This window comes from Chrysochloris asiatica, unplaced genomic scaffold, assembly GCF_000296735.1.
Source record: "Chrysochloris asiatica unplaced genomic scaffold, ChrAsi1.0 scaffold00028, whole genome shotgun sequence".
Lineage (NCBI taxonomy): Eukaryota > Metazoa > Chordata > Mammalia > Afrosoricida > Chrysochloridae > Chrysochloris > Chrysochloris asiatica.
Window position 1 is genome coordinate 15,621,100 of NW_006408546.1, and position 21,799 is coordinate 15,642,898.

At 41.2% G+C, this 21,799-nt stretch overlaps 1 pseudogene; it reads left to right on the forward strand.

The window, feature by feature from the left end:
* The first annotated feature begins 15,473 nt into the window (after positions 1-15,473).
* LOC102812367 lies at positions 15,474-17,643 on the forward strand (annotated as a pseudogene).
* The last annotated feature ends 4,156 nt before the right edge of the window (positions 17,644-21,799 follow it).

Consider the following 21,799-nt stretch of genomic DNA (forward strand, 5'->3'; position numbering starts at 1 on the left):
CAACATCCATTTCTGATAAAAACACTCAACAAAGTAGGAACTGAAGAGAAATTCCTCAACATAATCAAGAGCATATACACAAAACCAACAGGATAGAGTAACCCACTACAAGTGGATGAACTTGACCTATGCTTGTGGATGCAGTTGACAAAGGAGCAGACAAATCTCTACATTGAGTATCATTCCCAACCCATTGGTACACAGGGTCAACAGGAATGGGGAACTTAGACATTGGCTACCCAAAATGGGGGAACTACAAAGGCAAGAAGTGACTGGCTTACAAGCTTTCAATAGGGAACCAAGCTCCACAGGGTACAGGGAAAGGCAGAATCTCCACTGAATTGTTTCCATCCTGTCTGGATGGGGTTGATAAAAGGTGAGGGGGAAAGCATTCCTGTGGTTCAATAGGGAATGATTGCTATCAGGTCAGACAGGGAGTGTTGGAAAGGTCAATGTAAATGTTTGGTAACAAGGAGGGGAGTGGCTGATTTTGCAGTCCAGGAGCAGAGATACCTGGAACCATCAAGGGAGAAAAGTGAAGTGCAAGACCCTGTCCAGGGAGGCAGTGACACTAGGGATGGAGGCAGAGGCAATGATGATGGGGACAGACGGAGCAGCTGGGGACTCTGGACTCAGGGAGGGAGAGGGGTGTGTTGGTGGCCAGGGGGGCTGGGGGGGGAAGGAGTGTGGGGTGTACCCTTTGGGTGTTTGATGATGCATGCAGGGGATTGTGATCATTGCAATGAAACAAAGTACAATAGGATAAATGTAAAGATAATGTTCATCCATGTAAACTAACACATAATTCACAATAAAAACTTAAAAAGAAAGATACATCAATATCACCTACAAACATAGATGGAAAAATACCTTATATAAAATATGATGAAATCAAGTTCATCAGTATTGAAAGAAAAACAAAAAAAGCAACATATGCAATTAGGATCTATTCAAGGACTTAAAAATTTATTCAACATAGGAAAATAATTAATTAGCTAATTGGAAAATTATTAATGGACTACATTACCTAAACAGGCTAAAGAAGAAAAGCCATATAATCGATTTGGGTCAATAGGTAACAAAAAAAGGAGGAGAAATAAAATTCAGCATCCATTCATGTTTTTCAAAAATACAAGGAAATTTTCTTAAGCTGGTAAACTGTCTACCAGAACATAAAGAAATCATTATACATAATATGAAACTTTCAAAATATCCCATCAAGTTCAAGAATATGATACGGAAGTTACTATTCAACATTAGTCTGATCACTTGAAACAATGCAATGAAATAAGAGAAAGGGATTTCTACTATGAACATTAGAAAGGAAGAGTTAAAATATCACTAATTGCAAAAATCATACATTACCTAAAAAGTTCAAGAGAATTTACATAAAAAACTAATAGAAGTAAAAAGAAAACTAACCAAGGAGGCCAAAGACAGCATTAAAGTCACTAGGTTTTCTGTACACCAACAATAATGAAGCAGAATATGTCATACCGCTGCCACCACTGCCGCAGTCAAATCCAACTCATAACAACCCTAGCCACAGTTTTCAAGGCCATAAATCTTTACAGGAGCAGCTAGCATCATCTTTCTCCTGAGGAAAGTCTGGTAGGTTTTAATTGCTGACCTTAAGGTAAACTGTCCAACGCCTAATCCACAGCACCAGCAGGGCTCCATTAAAAACTCGAATTACAATAGTAACAAATGCTTCGAAATACACTAAACAAAATAAATAAACCCTTTAGGAGTCCTTGGGTGGTACAAATAGTTACAGTGTCTGCCTGTTAAAGGTTGGAAGTTGAAGTTCTCCCAGAGACATCTCAGAGGAAAGGCCTGATGATCTACTACATCCGCAGTTGAAAGCCCTTATGGAGCACATGGGGTCACCGTGAGTGGGAGTCAACTCAATGGTAACTGGTTTTTCTTTCTCCTAAATTAATACAGAATGACAGGAAATGTTTTGTAGTGCTAACATGTGCTAAGCATTTTCAACAATTTAATCCACTGCTCTGGTAGCATAGTAGTTACGAATCGGGCTACAAGCCACAAGGTCAGCAGTTCAAAATTACCAGCTGTTCCGTGGGAGAAAGATGAGGCTTTCTGCTCCCGTAAAGATTTACAGCCTCGGAAACCCCGTACAGGGTCGCTGTGAGTCGGAACCGACTCCACGGCACATAACAACAACAACAATCCCAACTTAATCCACTTAATCCAAACTCCTCAGTTTACAGATGAAGAAACTGAGGTGCAGAGATGTTAAATCATCTACCAAAGGTGTGGGACCAGTATTCAAATCCTAGCCCCAATGCCTGTGCCTCTATTTTTCATCCACAGCTGCCTCTCTATATTTCCAATAAAAATCCAATCAAAATTTTATTAGAAGTTTATGAAATTTGACACGCTGATTTCAAAATTCATTTCAAAGAGAAAATAGAAAAGAGAATAAAACCCAAAACAAACAAACCCACTGCTATAAAGTTGCTTTATAATGAGGGTTTCTGAGGCTATAACCCTATGTTGTTGTTGTTGTTGTTGTTAAGTGCCGTCGAGTCAGTTCCGACCCATAGCGACCCTGTATAGGGTTCCCGAGAAGTGATTGGTGAGCTTAAACCGCTGACCTTGCAGTTGAAACGGCTTTGCTGTCTGGTGCATTAACCCACAGCGCCACACCAGGACTCAATACAGGAGCAGAAAGTCTCATCTTTCTCCTACTGAGAAACTAGTAGACCTTGCAATTAGTAGTCCAGAAGAGAAGATATTAAAGGGGTGAGAAAAAGAAACAGTGAAGAGATATGCAGGATCAACATCAAAGCACACTCGAAAACTTTAATAATTTAACCAACCAACAATTGTCCAGAAAGAGATTAGTGGACGTATGGAATGGAGAAAGGAACCCAGAAATAGACCAATAAACCTGTACATGGGAATTCTGAATGAAATTTAGCATCCCAGTTGAAATAGCAATGAAAGGACTATGTAATAAATGGTGTTGGGATAGTTGGTTTTCCGTTCAGAGAGGAAACTAAATTAGATCTAGATCCCTACCTCACAATATAATACCTGGTGTGGCACTGTAGCATAAGCACTGGACTGCTAACTCCAAGGTCAGCAGTTCAAACCCACCAGCTGCTATTAGAAACCCTGTATAGGGTTGGTATGAATTGGAAATGACTCTATAGCACAAAACAGTAACAAGAACAATCTCAAGTTATATACCAAAATAAAGTAGATTGGAGAGCTAAACAACAAGCTAGAAAATAGAGTAGTATATTTTCAAAATCTTGAGAAAATAAAGACAGTTGCCAAGCAAATTATGATGCATCTATCCAATTGAATATTCTGCAGCAATTAGAAAGAATAAAGAAAATGTATACGTAGCACCATGGTATGATCTCCATTATGTATTGTTTAGTAAATGTGTAGTTTACAGAGTAAATTGAACCCATTTATGTTTCTGTAATTTTACATATGCATATAAGTGTTTATAGAATTGGAAAAAGATTTGGACAGTAACACCCTAAGCTGTCTACAGATTGTGTCCGTGTACATCTTTAAAATGATTTCTTTATAATTATACATAAGTTTATTTTAGTTATCACAATAGCAAACCATTTCCAAGACCCTTGGAACATGAAGTAACCAGGAACTCGTATGGAAACTGCAGACCCAGAGCCACATGGAGACAGTGCGCAGGCCTACCAGAGATTACTTCCCTATGTCTGGCAGTGGTTTCTATCTCTGATGATCACAATATCCCAGAGGAACATCTGATGTAACACCCTCCCTCGTAAAGTGAAGAAATGGAGGCACTATGAATGAGACATCCCAGCAATCCTGACCCCATATCAGTAGTCCTTCTACAACATCACCCTGCCTGTTCTCAAAAAGAAGACGTCCAGTGATTCTGGGTAAACTGCTGAAGGAGTTGCCAGGGGTATGGGCACACTACAGAGTAATGAACTGCAGCATTCCCTATGCATCTTGTTGATATTGTTCTTAGGTGCCATCAAGGCGGGTCCAATTCATAGTGACCCAGAATAGAGTTTCTGAGGTTCTAGATTGTTACAAAAGCCTCATCTTTCTCCTGCTTCTATACATCTGTAAGGATTAATATAATGAAATCCTCCTTCTGAGAGATACTATACTTCTTCTTCTGAAAATTCTAGAAATCTGGGGTCCCTCACTTTCTCCGCATTACTCATTTTGTCTTAGCTGCTATTCAGATGTTATCTGAAAACACCCTTTTCAACCTTTAAAAGGAATTCTAATTTCTATTCTCATTTTACTCCTAGTTCTTCTTTTTCCAGACAATTATAAAGTGTGTATAGATGGCATTGTTTAAATAGTAAAACATGGGCATTTTGAATGTGTCTTTCCATCCCCAGAGGAGCTCTGGTAGTGTAGTGGTTACGAATCGGACTATGAACCTTAAGGTCAGCAGTTCGAAACTACCAGCTGCTCCACGGGAGAAAGACGAGGCTTTCTACTCCCGTAAGGATTTACACCCTCGGAAACCCTGTACAGGGTCGCTATGGGTCGGAACCAACTCGATGGCACTTAACAACAACAACAAATCCGTCTCCAGAGGATACCCTCAACTTTTTCCCAGAGAGGAACTACAAATGACACTGATGTAGAAAAGTGAACTAAACAGTTCCATACCCTTGGGGGTGCGAGGGGAAGAGCTACTAATAAAGACACTTATAAAGCAGAAGGGACTTCAATAAAACCACAATTTCAGCTTCCAAAACAGAATTTTATGAAGACTTGAATTTATCTGAACTGCTTTGTAATGTCTATAATCCGAATGAAAGAATTTCTATTTACACAACTGACAAAATTAAAACATCTTCTTTTCTTAAACCACTTACTAAAGGGAATTTTCTTGAAAAATACCATCTAGCCAAGTATGTCTAATATTCAAATCCCTCATTATCAGCAAGAGTTTAAAAACAATAATGATAGCCCTTTATTAAGCATTTACTATGTTTCAGATACTGAGTGAAGCTCTTTATGTACATTATCTCATTCACTCCTCTATCAACTGTGATCATACAGTGAGCAAGTAACAGAGCCATGACTCAGACTTGGGTGTATCTGCCACCAAAGCCAGGGCTCTGGACCGCTACCTACCTAAACGTTAGCTCTAACTTGAATTCCAGGAGAACAGATAGATGTCTCCACTGTTGGGTTCCTATTCCATGTTACCCTTTTAGAGAATCCAAAACCAATGATTCAGAGCTTACCTTTTAGCCAGGAACTTGCAGTCAGCTAGTACTGGAGGTCTGAGAAGTGAAGGCAAGTTTTCTTCCTGTTACACTTTCTGATAATTCACCACCCAATCTTCCAATTCAACAACACTGAAAGGAGCAAATTATTGGTAGATAAGCACAAGAGTTCACAGGACGCTCCTCCCTCTCCTAAGTTCCCTTGAAACACAAAGACTTGGGGACAGTGGAAGATTTACAAAATTCTGCAGGCATCACACACACAAATTCTGCATGTTCATAGACATATCAGAAAGGTTGTGTTATAAGGCTTGAGGTTATTTCACCTGAAGAAAAGCATCATAGCATAACCCTGGAGCCCACAGATCCTATGGCCAAGAATCTTAGCTTGAGCCAGAATCCTGGGCAGGAACTGAGAAAGTTTCTTCACCAGACAGTTTTGTAAGTTACTTCCAACTCCTCCTTGCAAGTCTTCATTTAAAAAGAAAGAAAGAAATCCATCACAAATAAACAATGGACAAACCCCAGTAGTCTAAGAGTGCAGTGTGGCTGCAGCGATTCTGGACCCTGAGGTTCCTTTTGAGCAGTGTGACTCCATCCTGCTCTCACGAAGTCAGCTTCATCACCCTCCACTGATGTAACAATTCCACTTCCTCCAAAATACCATTCCTCTCTTGTGATCTGCTCCTCACTACCCCTGACATAAAAGCACTTAGAGATCAGCTTTGGAGCCATCCTCTGCTGGGAGAGACACCTGTCTTCAGTTCAGATCCATCTCCCAGCCATGAGCAAGAATCCACATATCCTCCTGGATACTCTGGTGAACAAGGGAGTGGAAGCTGCCCCATCCATTTATGGTTTCTTGTTTCTATGTGCCCAGAGACTCTCTAGGAACAGCTCTATGGGTCTCAGCACTCATCTGGTCCTTTTGAGCTGGATTTCTGCTGTGAACAACATCAATGCTGCGCTCTTAGTAATTCTTGGCATCTTTTCAAGTCCCCTGGCATTGGATAGATTTGTTGATCCTGCCTCACAGAGGGGAGGAGGAAGAGTATTCAGGTAATTTCAGGGCTCCATTCTGAGAGGGACATGTTCCTTCCTAGTGCCAGTAGAAATCCTAATACCTTTCAGTTGCTTGTACAATGGTCAAACCCACAAGCGGATGAGGCAGAGAGCAGCAAAGCAGTGGTCTTTTTTGGACAGGAATGAATGTCAACATCTGTAATGCAGTGAAATTTTAAGCACAAAAAGGTAGGACCTGTCTGACAAAGAATCAAGTAGAGGACGCAACATTGGTCTCTATTTATGAAGCAAGAGAGGAAGGAAGAGAATAAGGAACAGGAGGAGGGAAAAGAATGTGTGGATAATTGCCTTTATGAACAACTGCATCCATTGCTATGAAACCAGAAAAACTAGGTGGCTCCCGGCTACCATTACTGAATGTTTTGATCAGTATAAAAGAATCCTAATCAAAAAGGGGAAATTTTAAAACAGAATTTCAAATTATCATGGACTTTAGACTTTCTGGAACTGTGGAAGGTAAATGAACCCCTGAAATCATTGCCCTGTGGTCATCTTTAAACCTTAAACCAAAAATATTTCCTGAAATCTTCTTAAAACAAAATTATAATTTAGCTTAACTTATTTTTTTAAAGGGGGATGGTGTTTGGAGTCTGCCTTGAGCATTACTCCCTTTTAGAAACTGTCTATATGGAGTTAAATTAATAATAGCACCTCACATCTCAAAAGATTAGATAGAAACCTTAAAGGGCTATGAGATTATCTTAATGAGGTGGGGACAATTCAGAAAAGGAGGGTGAGAACGGCTGAACAACTCAAACAATGTAATCAATGTCACTGATTTGTACATGTACAAGCTGCTGAATTGGTGTATCTTTTGCTGTGTAAAATTCTCAACAGCAAAATACATTATTTTTAAAAAGCAAGTAGATGGCGTCATAGAAATACCATGGGGTTTAAAGTTATGCCTCTTCTCCCCAGGAGCTAAGGCTACCAGGACAAGTCACTACACTGTCCTGAGCCTCACCTCCCTTGTAAAGTGAGGATCATTGTGAAAGGGCTCTATAAACTAAAGGAGCAATTCATACTTTTCACCAAGAAAAGAGAAGGAAAATATAATACTATTAACGTAAATCATATTTGCAGTCCCTGAAGACAAACAGTAAGTCTTGGTTGGTTGCTTGGTTTGTTGGTTTTCCAGATGAACAAAATTGCCTTCCCAATAAACCTTTTAGAATGAATTTCTCTGCCTTGTATGAAAGTTAATGAGATGAGTGCAGAAGCCAGCTGTCAAGTCAGTGGGTACTTGGCACCTTTTTAGGATTACAACCTAATGTCCTTCCCAGGTCTTCCTATAGAGGCCTCCTATCTATCATCAGAGCCACTCTACCTGAGACTTCCCAGGGCCCCAGATCCTGGCCTTCAGCCTCCCCTTTGACATGAGTAGCAGAACTACCATCCTTTATGTCTCCTCTGTTTTCTGCCTTATATGGCTTGAAACAAACTATCTGTCTGTGTGGGCAGATATCACCACAGAACTGAACTTCACAGCTCTCTAGTGGCTCCAAGATGGACTTTAGGAAACCCTGAACCCTGTGCTATCCCTTACTTCAATGCCTTAACTCTGGTTGTCATTTATCTACAACTTCTCTTACACATCATCTTCCCTAAGGAGTGGCACCTCCTCTGTTTAAAATTCCCCTGAATTCTTCACACTACACAACCTCAGGCCTTGTCCAGCCATCCAAATAAATCCTTTGTGCCCCAATGTAGTTGCCTGAGTAAAGATGTACAAAGAGCTTTTTTTATTGACTAATCAATGGTTCTGGATACACTGTTGATGTTGCTGTTGTTGTTAAGTGCCATCGAGTTGGTTCTGACCCATAGCGGCCCTGTATAGGATTTCTGAGGAGCAGCTGGTGAGCTTGAACCCCCGACCTTGCAGTTCAAGTGGCTTTGCAGTCTGACGCATTAACCCACAGCGCCACACCAGGACTCCTACACTGTTGACAGTCGCATGTGTATCCACACATCATCTACTATGAGTTTTCTACCTCAGGTGAGAGAGTCCTCACTTTCTCCATTGTAATATAAGCCAGGCTTGGTCATCCTAAAGGATATGTAGTCTGGGAAGTCTAGGTAATTGTTGATGACTGAGACCTTAGGAAATGTGGGTTAATTATGAGATGACACACTGAATCCGGTGTTCATTCGATTTTTAAATTCTGGGTCTGGGATGATTTGAGCTAGGGTAAAGGAGGGAACAGTCACTGGAGAAGGATGTCATGCTGGGTAAGATGGAGGGTCAGAGAAAAAGAGGAAGACGCCCCAATAAGATGGATCGGCCAGGTGGCATCATTGATGACGTCAAGTGTGGCAGCGGTAGTGAGGTTGGCACAGGATCGGACATTGTTTTGTTCTGCTGTGCATGGGGTCGCTATGACTCGGTTCCAACTCGATGGCACCTGACAACAACAACAACAACAAAGGGGCCAAAAAAAAAGCAGTACATGGAGGTCAACTATGGATCTAAGCAGAGAGTTGCCCAACTTTTCAGCCTTATGGTTGGTTAACCTCTGATAACCTCAGCTGGAAATGGTTCAATGTTTGGCACTAAACTCTCTCTCATATAAAGGTCCCTCTGTATCAAGAAAGCTAAAGGAATATTTAACAAATGTTTGTTGAATTGAATACTACGTAAAAAGCGTACCTCTTAATTGTATAGTTTCTTTGAACTCAGATGTATTGCAAGATTCATATTCAAGTCAGCAATACTTGTCCTATTGATTTTGGAGATTTTAAAACCACAATTCCGGGTTTGAATACATTTATTAAGCAAGTGGGATTGATAAATTTGTTAAAGCATTCGGTTACTAACAGGGAAAAACCCACACACAGTGATAGCTTATCAACATTACCAATTCCTTTTGATACTGTTCCAGAAGCTGGAATAAAGACTAGTGTGTTGGGTTTCCATGAATGAAGAGGAGATAGTTAGACAGTCAGTTCACTACAGAGTGAGAAATAATTCATAACATTCTACTTGGGAACCCATGATGGAGAAATAAAGTAACTGATGCACATGGGGTGATTTTATCAATATTAAATAGTGAAAACAAAAATGTTTTACTGAAACTCAGTGAGTTAGCCCCAAAATAAAGTATCCTTATTTTATAGCATTATTTTAAACTGATCTACATTTCTAAGAAAATGTTCCTAGCCTTGTGTTTCTGGTAATAATACTTATTGTTCTCCACTCAGCCATATCATCAAACATGTCTCTGTTTACAAAACCTTACATAGCTATCACAAATATGTTTCTGAGGTTTGTTCTGGAAACTACTATATTGACCCATATAATTTCCCTGTTTAAAAAGTTGTTTACAGATAAAAGACGATGATGGAAATGGAGATAAGAGGAAATAATTGTTCTTAGTAAACTAATTGTACCCCCCAAGGCTGAAGAGTAGGGTCTGTAAGAATTCTACAGAAAATAGTCCCACACACCTAAGAAGCTAGGGAAGGTGGAAGTAGGGGGTAGCTGTTTAGATGGAATTTCATGATTAGTTGATATACCTATAAGAAATTGAAGGCATCTTGGGGTTACCTATGTATGCTAAGAGTCTACATGGCACAAGACCTTCCTAAAGTCTGAGTGGCTGTGAGAATGACCACTTTCCAGTATGACTGAATAAAGTCCTGTGTTAGTTTCTACTTGTGGATCCCCTTCTACATGTTTTTATAAGAATCCATTTGTGCGCCATTGTTGAGGTTGGAGAGATTTGGAGAATTGACATGTTCTAGAGATTTGCAGAATTGATGCCACGTCTCCAGTGAAAAAGGGGCAACTTCACCTGCAACAGAAACCCATAGCAGGTTGCACTGTCCTCCTTACCCCAAGCCCCTCTGTGTTCCTCTCCTTTTTCCTTCACAAACTCCTCAGTATGTTCTCTTATTGTCAATATTAACTCTCTTTAAATGGAAATCCCTCTTCTCTCTAACTTCAGTGCCTAACAACAACCCAGCTACCCAGACCCCAAAACAGGGGGTTATTCTTAACTGTTGTCTCTCCTCACTCCTCACATACTGGTACAAGCTATGTTAGGCCTGTGAGGTGTATTCTCATGGCTGCCACAGCGCACCCCTCGTATGTCACAATTCTTTTTCTCTACACAGGTTCAGGAGACCAGTTCCTCCATTGGTCCCACGGGCATTTCTTCCTGTGGGGAAACTAAGAAGAAGGCCAGTGAGATGAATTATTCTGTGGTTTATCTCAGGACTGCAACTGGTAGAGATTCTCTTCCTCTTCCACCCACCATGCTAATTCCCTTCCCTCTCAGTGATCACCTTGTCAATTGTTGGTCGCTCACCTGGTGGTGAAACTCAAGCCTTTATCCCTGAAGCTCCTGATACATGGAACTTATGCCTGTCAGAGTTGCTCCACATCCATCCACAGTTACAGTGGGACAAGGGAGTACCAGGAGGCACCCAAGATGCTCACTAAGTTCCCATACATACAAGGGGGCTTCAAAAAGTTCCTGGAAAAATACCATTACCTTTTAATTCCATTCTTCTACAAACTTTTTTAAGTCCCCCACATTGTAAATGCAGCCTTATTTCCCCCAGCTGATCAAGGTTGGCCTTTGAACAATGAAAGGGGTTAAGGACCCTGACCTCCTGTGACAAGAAGTCTGTGAGTAATTTACAGAAGACCCTTGAGGGTTTGAACAGTGTTGAAATTGTTAAATCAGCAAGAGCAGCAAATTTTTGGAGAAGGAATTCAAAAATGGTGGTAAAAACACAAACTAAGTAAAAATTATAGTCCAAAAGATGTGTGTGATGTGGTGAGCACATAAACTGTCTCTCAAAATATTTCATTAGGATTCTGGGGGAAATTATAACACCAATAGGAGTTCTTTAATATTTCCAAATCTCCATATAAAAACAAGCAGAACAACAAATTGTAAAACCAAATACACATAGACAGCATTTACAACAAAGTTAGATGGCAGGCTATCCCCAAATTGTAAGCAGATGACAACTAACCACCAATAGTCACAAGAGCTGCATGGTAGCAGCTTCTGTGCTCGAAAAAGAAGAGAGAGGTAATCAAAACTGAAAGTAGGGGAAACTTAAAATATCCAACAGAGACTCACTGGAAAGTATGGCAAGGAAATGTGAGAAGAGCAACTGAAACTGGGAGGGGCTTTGTGCACTATAATAGAGCATAAGCACAAGGAACCCATAGTCAGAGCTAAAGGGGCTAGAGTAGTCTAAGCCTCTGTGAATTCTGGGAATTGAACAAGCAGGCCTCCTCTCCAACGCAAGGCTCCACACTGAGAATAAAATCATAGGAATAGACTCAAAATTCTACAGGATAGGGAATTCCACTTCCAGAAAGAGTAACAGGACCAAGATTTTTCACCCTTTCACTTGAAATAACAAAACACTAAACAAAATGTATGAAGAATGGTAATCAAGGTGTTGCACAATACGCAATGAAGGACAACGATCCCTGAGAAATGGGAAACAAAAAAGGTAAATGCTATGATTGCCCCTATTTGTGGCCTCAAGAGAACTTTCAGGCCACAGGAAAAGGAGGAGAGAGAGGCAGAGTCCAGCAGATCCCTGATACTGAAAAGAAAGGCTGAGAGTCCAGGAAGATCAAGGTGGCTACATTTTCCAGGACAGAATGTTGGAGAAGAGAGAGCTTCACAAAGAGAGACCTCTGGAGATCCACAGTGGGTCACACTTGAATAGTAAGTAGAATGATAATCAGTGTGTGTATGAGAGAAACACTCTGAGGTTGGAGAAAGAACCGCGGGAAGAGTAGAGTGGAAAATACCAATAGTCCCCAATAAATAATGTTCTCAAGTTACAACAAATCCACCTCCCTTTTTTTCTTTCTTTCTTTTTCCTTCTTCTTTTTCCTAAATGTACTTATTTTATTGCTGCTTTTGAGAAAATACACAGCAAAATATACACCAATTCAGTATCTTCTACATGTATCATTTAAGGACACTGATTGGGGAGACGGGGCTTAATGGCAGCTAGGGTGGAGCTGCAGTGAAGTTCATTATCAGCCATACCACAGAATACCAGGCAAAGCAGATCCAGGGCAGAACTCCAAAACTCGGAACCACAGAGATAGGAATATTTTGAAGGTTTAAAGTCATATATTGTGGAACTTGACGCTGAAGTAAAAAATCGCGTACTTCTGAATCTGCGGGGTGACATCTTGGGCAAGACCAAAACGGCAAGATCAAACGGGGAAGCAGAAACACCAGGAAAAATGCTGTGGGAACCTTGGAGCAAAGGTGGACAATACACTTTGTTAGTTTTGCTTTGTTCTGATTTTCTTTTCTTTTCTTTTCTTTTCTTTTTTTTTGGTATCTGGTCATTGGCACACCCACTGTTTGCCCACCTCCATTCTGGTCAGAATTCTTCTAAGGAATCTTCAATCAAAATGTTCAGTAATGGTAACTGAGCACCATGCAGTTATTCAGGCTTTTTGGCAAAGGAGGCAGTTAACTACACATTCCATATCCTCCTCCTATTACTTTCTCCATCAGATGGATTTAGCACCTTTATCAAAAATCTGTTACTTGGCCATAGAAGTGTGGGTTTATTTATAGACTTTCAGTTCCATTCCATTGGTCTCTTTCTTTTTTATAATCTTATTGTTAGTAATATGTACTACATACAAGTTGCAGCACGTAATTGGCTGAGGTTATCATTCTCAGATGTTCACCCAAAAATGTTCAGTTTTATGGTTTACTATTCTAAAGACCAACATAGCTGGCTATGGCCTAGTTTACAAAGAACTTAGTGTTGGTGTCAGAAGTCATTACAGATAGAAAGTTGGGCAGTGTTAATCTCTAACAACATATGATAATTGAATTGTACATACACCCACTAGCCTTTACAACTAATTTCATTGTTATGACACAGACACAACCTTCATTGTGGCCTAGGCATTTAGAAGAAAGGGGATTGACAGACCACAAATTAATAAATTTTGAAGAAGAAATAAACACTGAAGAAGAATGAAATAATGAGGAGGATGGAGAGATGTCCAAAAATGTTACAAGGAAGAGATTAGTTGGAGTTTTTTCCTAAACTGTATCAGTTGCTTGAAAACAGGGACCTCAATGGTGAACATTTTTCTAAAGTGTATAGGAAGATTTCAATCTGTATGTTGAGCAAATAATCCGAGAAACTAGATTATGTGAAGAAGAATGTGGCATCAGGATTGCAAGAAGACTCATAAACAACCTGCAATATACACAATCTTGCTTGCTGCTTGCTTACTGATGAAGATAAAAGACCACAACGTTCAGTATGAATTACACCTCAATTAAAGAAAATAAAAATGCTCACCACTAGACCAATAAATAATATCATGATACATGGAGAGAAGATTAAAATTATCAAAGACTTAATTAAGTTTGCATCACTCATGGAAGTAGTATTTCAGAAAAAAAATGACATATTGCATTAGGCAAATATGCTGCACAAGACCACTTTAAAGAGGTCAAGACCAAAGATGTCACTTTGAAGACTAAATTGCGCCTGACCCAACCCATGGTGTTTTCAATAGCCTCATATGCATTTGAAGGGAGTCCTGGTATGGCGCTGTAGGATAAGCACTCCATGCCAGGTAGGTTTGGACCACAGGGTCTGCCATTCAAACCCACCAGCTACTCCTCAGAAACCCTACACAGGGTCACTGTTAAGTCAGAACAGACTTGAAAGCACAAACAACAACAATGCATGTGAAAGTTGGACAATAAATAAGGAAGACCACAGAAGAAATGATGCATTTGTGTCATGGTGTTGGTGGTTGTTGTTAGATGCTGTCAAGTCAGTACTGATTCATAGTGATCTTATGAACAACAGAACAAAACACTGACTAGTTCTGCGTCAACCTCACAATTATTGCCACGCTTAAGCACATTGCTGCTGCCACTGTGCCAATCCATCTTCTTGGGAATCTTCCTTTTTTCACTGACACTCCCCTTTACCAAGCATGATGTCCTCCTGGGACTAGTCTCTCCTGATAATATGCCCATAGACTTGACAAAGCCTGGCTATCCAGGCTTCCAAGGGACATTCTGACTCTACACATGTGTTTGTTCTTCTGGCAGTCCAGGGTACTTTTAATATTCTCCTCCAATACTATAACTCAAATGTATCAATTCTTCTACCATCTTCCTTACTCATTGTCCAACTTTCACTTGCATATGAGGCTATTGAAAGCACTATGGGTTGGATCAGGTATATCTTAGTCCTCAAACTGACATCTTTGCTTTTGAACACTTTAAAGAGGGCTGTACAGCAGATTTGCCAAATGCAATACATCGTTTGATTTTTTGACTGCTGCTTCCATGAGTGTTGATGGTTGATCCCAGCAAAATGAAATCTTTAACAACTTCAATCTTTTCTCCATTTATCATGATGTTATTTATGGGTACACTGGTGAGAATTCTTGTTTTGTTTTCTTTACACTGCAATCTTTCTTTTTCATGGTCTTTCCATTCATGCGCTAATACAATGTTGTTTCAATTGCAGTATCTCATCATAACTGATAGGTCCAGTACAGGTGCCATGGTAGTGTAGTGGATTACAAACTGGGCTGCTAACCAAATGGTCACCAGTTCAAATCTGCCTGTCAGTCTGTGGGAGAAAGATGAGGCTTTCTGGACCCATAAAGATCTACAGTCTCAGAAACGCTTTGCAAGGTCACTATGGGTCAGAAGCGACTCAAGGGCACACAACTACTATGAGTCCAGCATAACTCCTTTGTTCTTCTATTCTTGGATTTTCCTAGTTCTTCTTATTTATTTCTTCATATTAACTATAAAATCAACTTATCTAGCTCAAAAAATAAATAAATAAACAAGATAGAAAACAAACATAAAAACTTGTGGAAGAGACTTCTGGCAAGATGGCAGATGAGGCAGCCGCACTACACGGAGTGTCTACAGCAAAGACACAAGAGACCAAATAAAACAGACACAGATGAGAATTCTGGCACTCTGCACTTCAGAGGAAAGTTGACCACCTCAGTCTTTCCTAAGTACTTGGAAACTGTTGACACTTCTGCTAATGTGCTGACTAGTCACTATGGGCAGACAGTACCCAGAGACTCACTGTCATCCAGGCAGCTCATATTTCAGATTATAACCTGTTTGCTGCACCACTGCTGATGCCCAGTGATCCATGTCAGAAGTAATTCCAGCTGACTCAGGTGTAGACTACTTGGCAGTGTTTATGGCCAGCAGTGGAACCACAGATGTCGCAAATCGAAACAGCCCAGCCACACCACCAAATACCCTTATCTCCATTCCTCTCACAATGAACTGTTGAATGCTGAAATAAAACACACAGAAACCAAGAACAGCACACCCCCCAAATGCAGGAAAAAATATGCAATGACTAACATCCAGGCGGCCATGGGCCTCTCTGATCCAGCCACACAAGCCCTGCTGGGGAACAGCTCTGCCAGCATCAAACTGGTGAAAAATGGGGAGAACCAGCTCCGGAAAACTGCAGATCAAGCGCAGCAGCAGCAGGACCCCAAAAAAAACATCAACCCTGCTGCAGTCATAAATATCACTTCTGAGAAACTAGTGGGTAAAGAGCCCCATCCACAGGATTCCTCTGGTGGTGAAATTTTACCCTTCCAGCTCAGGAGAACCAAGAGCTTCCTCAGTTACTATGCAGACCTGGAAACCTCAGCCAGGGAACTAGAACAGACCCTGGGCAACCGCCATAGGGTTGTGGAAGAGAAATCTCAGCCAGGCTACGGTCAGGCTACCACCATCCTTCGGAGCAGAGATTTGCTACTACAGAAGCCAAACAAGCCCCAGTCCAGCCCTAAAGATGGCCAAGTCACCACAGTGTCACCCAGTCCAGAGACCTAGAAGGATCATCCTAAAACAGGGGCTAAAACTGACTGTGCTCTCCACTGGATCCAGAAGCTGGCACTGAGAGACGAGGAGTCTAGCTGGACAATGTTGTCTCAAGACAGCTTCTTCCACAACTCACTGAATGAAACAGCAGATACATATACTCATTTCAGATGGATTCAGACTTGCCACCTGGCTGGAAAGGATCAGTGACATCGCTGGGACCTATTAGTGGCACATCCCAACAGGAACGACTCAGTGGGAATGCCCAGTCTCCATCCCAGCCCAGGGTTCTAGAAAAGGGTCACTTTGTTCTGTAATGCCATCTCTCACTCCAGAGAATGAGGACTTGCATGCAGCCACTGTTAACCCAGATCCCAGTCTAAAAGAGTTCAAAGGAGCGATGCTACGTTATGAATCTTTGAAGCTTAGAGATGTCCCACATGCTGATGATGGCGATTCTTGTAGTATCAACAGTGACCCAGAAGCCAATTGCTTTGCCGTGTGCTCTCTGGGCCGGGTGGAAATTGTAGAGGAGGACCTTGCCCCTGGCAAGAGTAGCATGGCTGTCAACAATTGCATCCAGAAGTTTTCTTACTGCAAAAACTATATCTGAGATACAGTTGGCATCTGGGGAGAGGGGAAAGGCATGTACCTGATCCTGGAGAATGACATGCTCAGCCTGGTGGACCCCATGGAACTCACGGTGCTCCACTCGCAGCCCATTGTGAGCATCCACATGTGGGGCAAGGGCCCAGACACTGGCCAGGATTTTGCTAATGCAGCATGAGACAAAGATACAAGAATTTTGAAATGTCATGTACTTTGATGTGACATGCCAGCAAAGGCCATCGCCACACGTCTCCACGAAATCTGTTCCAAGATTATGGTCGAATGGAAGATGCTAAAGCCTTTGCCTGCAATTCCTTACAAGGAAGGACCAATGTGAATCTTGACGTTCCTTTGCAAGTAGATTTTCCAACACCAAAGATGGAGCTGGTCCAGAAGTTTCACGTGCAGTACTTGGGCATGTTGCCTATTTATAAACCAGTTGGAAGGGATACCCTGAACAGCGCCATAGAAAGTCTTATAACCTCATCCAACAATAAAGATTGGCCGTCGGTGAACATGAATGTAGCCAATGCTACTGTCACTGTCATCAGAGATAAAAATGAAGAGGAAGTCCTTCATGGGCATTGGGAAGGACATCTACACATTTGCCTTCATCATGGACACTGGGAACCACTGCTTTGAGTGCCACATGTTCTGGTGCTAGCTGAACGCCACCAACGTATCCAAGGGGGTCAAGGCTGTTTGCATGTTAGATACCAGAAGTGCTTGGTAGCCAGGCAGCCCTCGCAGAAAGTTCGACTACCTCCTCCTCCGGCAGACTCCATGACCAGAAGAGTACCAACCAATGAAAACGAGAGGTTCTTTCCCTCATTGACACTTTGGAACAGAATCGTCCTAGAATTCTGTAACACTGACATGAAGATTGAACAGCTACACTAAAGAAAGACAAACCAATTGGTGTCTGGCCTTCCATTCAGTTGCTGATGTTTGGTCTTCAGAGAATTTATCCATAACAAAAACAGTGTTAGACAAGCATGTTCTCTCTCTTGCCACCATCATGTGATACTGAAAAGCAAGAATACGTTTGTTTGCGTGTTTTTTTGTTGTCAGTAAGTTACATCTGGAGCAGTGGAAGGTATTTTTCTCACTGTAAATATTGTGAATGGTGCACCACGTCATACAGAGAGCAACTATAGCCCTCCCAGGGAGCTCTGCTGAGTCCTTGGAGTGGATGATGCCTGAGATCCTTACACTGCCTTCTTGAACAGGACTGGAACAAGCAACCTTCACATCCTGCAGCACTTTGCTATGTTTTCAACATTGGAGTAGACACTGCATATCAAATACCAATGAATTTCAATAACTGATTGGAATACATAAAAAAGGGCTACAACTTGCCCAGTGAAGGAGGCTTTCTGTGGAGCCTCTGAATTGCATAAAACCATAGGTAGAATCCTGAACCCCATCTAGAATCTTCTGAGGTGGGAAATCTTCAAAAGAGAAGCCTGGAATGGCTAGAAGAACAGAAGATACTTCTTGAAAGAAAAACCAATAAGAAAAATCAAAAATAATAACGGCAGTTGATTACTACCAGAACACTCAAGTTGCTCACCCAGGAGACATCAAGGCAAGTGGTCAGGTCCCCTCAGGGCAAACATCCTTCCAAGACTAAGATTCAAGGGGAGACCACGTTGGTCACCGATCAGGGAAAGTGAAGAAAAAACAGGAATGAAGCTGTGAGCTAAGTCAATAGACTCCTGTGAACCCAGGTGGAGAACTGGTTGGCCAGCAGTATGGCAAGACCTGAAGACTCCTGGGCCCAGAGTCAGTGACATAACCACAGAGGACTAGAGTGGAGAGTGAAGTGTCCAGATGATAAGAAGAGACGGCATATGCACAAGAACACTCACACTTGCAAATCATACCCACTTGACCTGGCTTCAATGACTGGATGATTAGAATTCAACTGGAAGAAGAAAGAAGAGGGAAAAAAGAGTAATCTGATTAATTTGGCGTACACTTATGGATGCAGTAGCTCGAAAGAGGGAACAAATCTTTACAGAGAGGCTCATTCCCACCCCCTAGGTACACAGTGTTAACAGGGATGGGCAACTCAGACATTGGCTACCCAAAATTAGGGGGCTACAAAGGCAAGAAATGACTGACTTACAAGCTTTCAAGAGGGAGTCTAGTTCCAGAGGGCACAGGAGAATGTAAAATCTCCACTGAGTGGTTTCCAATCTGTTGGAATGGAGCTGATAAAAGGAGATGGGGATAAGACTCTTGTGGTACAATAGTGTATAATTGCTATCAGGACTGACTGTGAGGGTCAGCAATGTAAAGATAGATGTTTTGTAACAAAAAGAGGGGAGTGGTTGATTTTGCAGTCCAGGAGCAGAGGTCCCTGGGATCATCAAGGGAGAAGAGTGGTGTTTGGGACCCTACCCAGAGAAGCAGTGATGCCAGAAATGGAGGCAGAGACGATGATGTGGAGAGATGAAGGAGCTGGGGACTCTGAATTCAGGGAGGGAGAGGAGCTGTGTGCTGATAGCCAGGGTGGGGTGGGGCAGGCTTGTGGGGTGTACCCTTTGGTTGTTTGATGATGCATGGAGGGATTGTAATCATGGCAATGAAACGAAATACGATAGGATGAATGTAAAGCTAGTGTTCTACCATGTAAACTATCACATAATTCACAATAAAAATCTAAATTAAAAAAAAGAACCATTTGCTGTTAGATTTGGCAGTCTCCTTCTGTAAGGATTATGGCCTTGGAAACCTTATGGGGCAGTTCTACTCTGTTCTGTGTAGTAGGAGTCAGGATTGACTCACAGCAATGGGTTTAGCATTTTTACGGGGATCCTGCTAGATTTGTACATTAACTTGGCAAGTGATGATTTTACCTATCCAGAATAAGAGATCCTTTTCCATTATTCAAATCTAGAGACAGTTTTGTTTTTTAAGTGTATTTTAAGGTTTTTAATCTTAATCTTTCACCATACTTATTCAACCTGTATGCTGAACAAATCATCCGAGAAGCTGGATTCTATGAAGAAAAACATGGCATCAGGATTGGAGGAAGACTCATTAACAACCTGCCATATGCAGATGATACAACCTTGCTTGCTGAAAGTGAAGAGGACATAAAACATCTACTGACGAAGATCAAAGAGCACAGCCTTCGGTATGGATTACATCTCAATGTCAAGAAAACAAAAATCCTCACCACTGGACCAATAAACAAATTCTTATCAAAGGAGAAAAGATTGAAGTGGTCAAGGACTTCATTCTTCTTGAATCAACTATCAACACTCAGTAGCAGCCAAGAGATCAGACGACGTATTGCATTAAGTAAATCTGCTGCACAAGACCTTTTTAAAGTGTTGAAGAACAAAGATGTCAGCTTGAGGACTAAGATGCATCTGACACAAGCCATGGTATTTTCAATAACCTCATATGCATGCGAAAGCTGGACAGTGAATAAGGAAGACCATAGAAGAATTAATGCCTTTGAGTTATGGTATTGGACAATACTAAAAGTGCCATGGGCTCCCAAAAGAACCAATAGATCCGTTTTGGTAGAAGTGCAGCCAGAGTGCTCCTTGGAAGCCAAGATGGCCAAACTTCGTCTCTCATACTTTGGACATATTGTTAAGAGTGACCAGTCGCTGGAGAAGGATATCATGTTTGGTAAGGTGGAGGGTCATAGAAAAAAAGGAAGACCCCCAACGAGATGGATTGGCCAGGTATCGATGGACTCAAATGTGGCAATAGTAGTGAGGTTGGCCCAGGATCGGGCATTATTTTGTTCTGCTGTGCATAAAGTCGCTATGAGTTGGTTCCAACTCAATGGCACCTAACAACAAGAATCTTAAATTTTGTGCATTTCTTATATTTCTTTTTGTTGTTGTTAAATGAAATCTTATCTTCTTTATGTCTTATCACCAGTAATTGTGCTTATGAAGACAATCAATTTCTGTGTCAATTTTATGTCCTATTACTTTACTGGGAGTCCTGGTGTAGCACTGTAAGATAAACACTGGACTGCCAAACACAAGGTCAGCTGGTCAAACCTACTAGCCACTCCTCAGAAACCCTACATAGAATTGCTATGAGTAGGAACCAGTCAATAGCACTTAGTAACATTACTAAGATATGTTGTCCTTTATTTCAGCTTTAGCATTCTCTTACTGTTTTCTATTTTACCTATCAGGTCATCTGTAAGTAGACGCAATTCTAATTTGACTCATTGTTATTTTGATTGTTTTGCTCTTTCCACCGATATGATGTTAAAATTTAATGGTGGTAGTGGGCATCTTTGTCTTGTTCTTCGCTTTAGTGAGAAGCCTTCTAGTGTTTCACCATTAAGCAAGATGCTAGGATTCATTTTTTTAAAATATCAGAAATAGATGCTGAATTTTATCAAAGGTTTTTTTGGTGTTTCTTTTTTAAGTCTTTATTGTGAACTGAGTGATAGTTTACATGGGAGACCATCAACTTTATACCATCGTTTCATTGAAATGATTACAATCTCTGTGCATCATAATTCAACAGTATTTGCTTCCATTCCGTTTTTTTTTGTTTGTTTGTTTTCTTGGGGGGGATGTGTACAGAAACACTCAGGAATATATAATAATTTAAACAACCAAAGGGCACATTCTGCAAACCTGCCTCTTGGCCACCAGCACCGAGTCCCTCTGTTTCCATGAGTCCAGAGTCCTCAACTGCTCCCTCTCTCCATGTCACCATCTCTGCCTCCATCTCTGGGGTCGCTGTTTCTCTGGATAGGGTCCTGCACTCTGCTTGTGCTCTTCTCCCATGATGGTCCTAGGGTCCTTTGTTTCTGGATTGTGAGATTAACTACTCCTCCCTTTTTGTTACAAAACTTCTACCTTTACAGTTGTGACTGTCATAATTAGTCATGATAACAATTTCTCACTATTGAATCCTAAGAATCTTATCCCCATCTCTTTTTATCAGACCCATCTAGACAAGATCAAAACTAGTCAGTGAGCACTCTACCTTCCCCTGCACACTCTAAAACTAAAATCCCTCTTGAAAACC